At 39.9% G+C, this 4,132-nt stretch overlaps 1 long non-coding RNA gene across 1 annotated transcript; it reads left to right on the top strand.

Moving 5' to 3' along the window:
• Positions 1–1,346: 1,346 nt before the first annotated feature.
• LOC111271271 (uncharacterized) lies at positions 1,347–2,374 on the top strand. The gene is made up of 2 exons (XR_002686775.1): positions 1,347–1,506; positions 1,789–2,374. It is a non-coding gene; the product is annotated as an uncharacterized LOC111271271 (long non-coding RNA).
• Positions 2,375–4,132: the final 1,758 nt, after the last annotated feature.

Genomic DNA, 4,132 nt, shown 5'->3' with positions numbered 1-4,132 from the left:
TCTACTAGTTATAGGGATCAAAGACTTGTCATGCGTATTTCATAAGCTATAGTGATCTCAAATGTAGCACCCTCGACAATGCGGTTCAATATATTCTACAAGTAAAACTTTTCGTTTATTCTAGCTGAGCACCGGTGCTCTTAAATTTGTCATTAGATATTGAAAAAAAAAACAGCTTTTTTTTCTACAAATGCACATACAAACAAAGTACAAGTGCTTTTTTTATTTCGAGCAATAGATGTATGTAAATTATATAGATACAGCATGCGTTATTTTTAAATGTTCTCATAACATAACATAGGCAACCTAGCCTAGGCGGTATATCTATCGTTACTCATAGAAAATGGGTGCCATCCTAGACCCCGATAAAGTAGCAACATTATATAGCAAAAGCCTATAATCGAATAACATAACGGAAGACTGATCAGTGAGACGAAAAGAGTCGGATTTTACTGGGGGGCACCCTGCTAGACAAAGTGACCTTGAGTAAATGGGTACAACATTTGGCAGATGCCTGCACAATAACCTGTTCGCTTTTATCTTGGAGAGTCCCATAGGATTAGATGTTGCCTGGCCGTCGACAGCCGTAAGACATTATCTGTTGACAGTGGGCCTATGCCGGTGACGGCATCGTCTATCTATTACTGAATACTGCAAGAAAAAACTTAAAGCGTGCAAAGCAAAGCAGAATAGTGCAGACCAACGACGTGATGATTAAAATCGCTATTTCGCAGCTAACGGATAGCAGCGGTGGCTGTGCCCTACCTGAAGATATCTTTTTCATTCTTCTCTTAAGAATGAGGGTTAAGAGTGTGAGAGGCTGAGACTCAACGGTGGCAAATAAAGTCCCATGAGAATTTACCATAGAATTGCTGCTTAGTGTAGATAGAACGAAAGATGGATATCTAGTAGCTCCTGACGTTTTTTTTGGTGTTACTGTCACGACGAAGTTGCTGCTGATTATATTGTGACAACATAACAAAATTTAGTTAAAAAAAAAGACTGGTTTTTCCTAACTGGATAAGGTAAGGCACTCCCTTTTGGTGTACTCAGGTTAATGTGTATATGTCGGTCATATCCATCTGATATGTCTCGAGATAACGAGAACGGGCATAAGTAAAACTTGCCGTCATTAGGAGTTAACAGATTTTCCTGGGTGACTTCATGGTTTATAACTGATTGGCTCCAATAAGCGTACAACGGCTTCACTCGCTGGTTGAAATATGGTAAATACAACACTGTTTTCGTATACGGAAAGAAATAGCTAATTACTTATGCATTGTACAGCCGCATTTGGATTAAGGTCTTCTTTTTTCTTAATTTGCGCTATGTTTGAACACAGGTATCTTCAGAAAGTATGATTGACTAGTCTCGACCGATGGCATGATTCGGGCAACTCCAATATTGAAGACTTAATTCCAAAAACAACAGACGGGCTTATAGGGATGTGGGACGCTAAGAAACCTAACTTAGACATGTCCATGAATCTTTCACTCTTTATTACAGGTAAGTTAGTATTTTCAAACACACTATTTGTGCCCAAGGGACAATGCAGGGTTCCTCTAACAAAAACTTAAACCTGAAAACTGAACTTTATGTTAATGTCAACAATGATTTTCGAGATCAGTCTCTTATCGTAGGTCGTATGCGTTGTGCTAATTAGAGTATTTGAAATACAAAGGACAATGCTATGCGATACTATACTAATGCGGTATTAACTATACAAAAACAGTCTTCATTAGTCTGTGGGCGAGCCATCAGAGCATTTAGTTTAACATTGCACTCCAGCGATCGGCGACAACGAAAACAACAACTTCAAATAAGCCATCTCACAAAATCACTGGCTACCTCATAACTGGCCAGACGAAAACTGCCACCATTCCGCTAGCGTTGGGAACAACTATAATCAGATCAATCATAGGTCACGTGATGGAGACAGCACGGAATGATTACCGTGGAGACCCACTACAAAATGGATCGGCTACAGTATTTACTATGTGGGCGCCATCATTCAAGCTATAGTAAAGGGTTGGACGACGAAGGACGGAAACGGTGCGACGCAGGCTGTTCGGGTGGCATGATATACTTCGGTCGACCGTTGAAAAGTAGGCGTATTCGCCAAACGAATCGGAAGACTCTTATGCTACCGAATTTTGGCAAAAAAAAAAATAGAGAAGAGGGATCCAACAAGTACAATACACAGCGGCGAGTGTAAAGAAAAATGGATAAATGCAAAATACAAATATCGTATATCGTATATAACACAAAAATGTATAATATTTAGAGCCAAAGAAATTATTTTAGTGAAGTCCTATACGTTTACAAGTATCAGGAGGTAAGGGAATAAAAATATGTCAGTACTTCCATAACCATTCGACTATTATGTCTTATTTTCTGTTTAGAAATACATACACGTTTACGGGTGCTTTTAACTATAGATTTATAGGCTTGGAAGAGTGAGCGCAAGGTTGTTTAAGATGCGTAGGCTTGTAGTTGTTTATATGTAAATATATAGAATCGTGTATAAGAAATTGTACGGCTACTTTCCTAAAACTGTAAGCCTGTTTTTATCCGCCTTTATGTATAGTGTGCGCATATTATAAAGGAATCGGATTGAAATCCATTGAAAGCGTCCTTTGAAATACAAATCCCCTTAACGCATTTGTCGTCCTTTTGTCCCCTTTTTTGGTCAAAGGAATTATATGAAAAAGGTAACAGATCGCACTCGACCATTTTTGTCGAATTAGATTCTGTCAAGCTACGTCGTATCCAGTTTTATACGCAGCAGTAGTTTAGGTTTTTTTCTAATAATTTGTATTCCCAGCAAAATTTACCTTCTGTTAAACTTCTCTGCACGACTCTTTAAATAACGCCTACGTGTTTAGATTGTACGAAAATCAACTAAATACACACTTCATATCATTAAGCTATCCCTTCTTAACTAATTAAAGCGCAACGCTTAGTTGTACCTTGTCTCCAATGTGCAAACTTTTATCACGAAGATTCATTCTTGCTGACTCATTTGATCGGCGTCGCTTATACATCAGACCAGCCAGTCCTTGTCAGACTTTGCTCATCCCACGCTACTCGGTGAGTCTCTTTCTGTAGGCCCAAACTCCAAAAGGCCAAATTTGAGCAGGGAATCAAACGCAGAGCTCTGTCTCTTCCTTATTCATGTCCTCTTCTCCCTATCACTATAATCTTTTCTTTTCCTTCCTTCTCACATTCGAACATGTCGACAACGCAAACTTCATCAGCCGTCGAAGGGGAAATCGGTTTCCTACTGTAGCGTTCGTTCTGTAGGCGCGAGCGTTGAGGGAAATTCTCCTGGTGTTCTTATCACTGGACAAGCACTCAACTCTCAAAAGCTGTGGACGAAGCGGACCCTCGCTCCGCACAAGCCGTCTTCTGTCTCCGTCATCAGCTGCACAGAACGACAATGACAGACACTGAGGCAGATTAAAGTTAAATCACTAAAGTTAAATCAGCTAGCTCAGTAGAAAAGAGCTTTGCCGTTACCGTCGTCATCGCCGCCTTTGCCAACACGATCGTCGTCCATAATTAAAATGACAATGAGAAGGCTCAAGAGCAGAACCTGTACAAATGAACAAGGACAGGCCAAATGACTAGAACTAATGCTTAGTATGAAAGAAGCCTGAACCGGTAAGCTGACTGATCAATATAGTGGGTGGCGCCAATAATTCCCAACGGAATGAAAGCAAAAAAGAAACTTCGTGAATGGTCAAGAAAGATCCCATTGCTTTACGCGTAGATAAGGATTTTTTTCTTATTTGGATGGAAGAAAAGGATATCAATTGACCGGTATTGTTCTCAATATCTGAGCAAAAAACATGAAGGTTAACGATGAGCGAAGGATAAGCGAGCAGGACTATATTGAGAACATCAGATAAGGCAAAAGAAATGAGGTACAAGATCAAAACACGAATTTCGTTGTCCCTTATAGGTTCAAGTGTCACTTCAATAGATGAAATCGCTTCTGATAGGCTAGGAGGTAAAAAAAAAAAACGTTGTGCACTAATTTTAGAAACGCGTGGTGATTCAAATACAATACTTCGGATCCGGGCGTAGACACACCTCGTCCTGTGTAATACCTGACGACAATGCCGAACGT

The sequence above is a fragment of the Varroa jacobsoni genome, unplaced genomic scaffold (genome assembly GCF_002532875.2).
Source record: "Varroa jacobsoni isolate VJ856 unplaced genomic scaffold, vjacob_1.0 contig00489, whole genome shotgun sequence".
Lineage (NCBI taxonomy): Eukaryota > Metazoa > Arthropoda > Arachnida > Mesostigmata > Varroidae > Varroa > Varroa jacobsoni.
The sequence above is the reverse complement of the archived record's forward strand: the minus strand, read 5'-3'. Positions and strand labels throughout refer to the sequence as shown.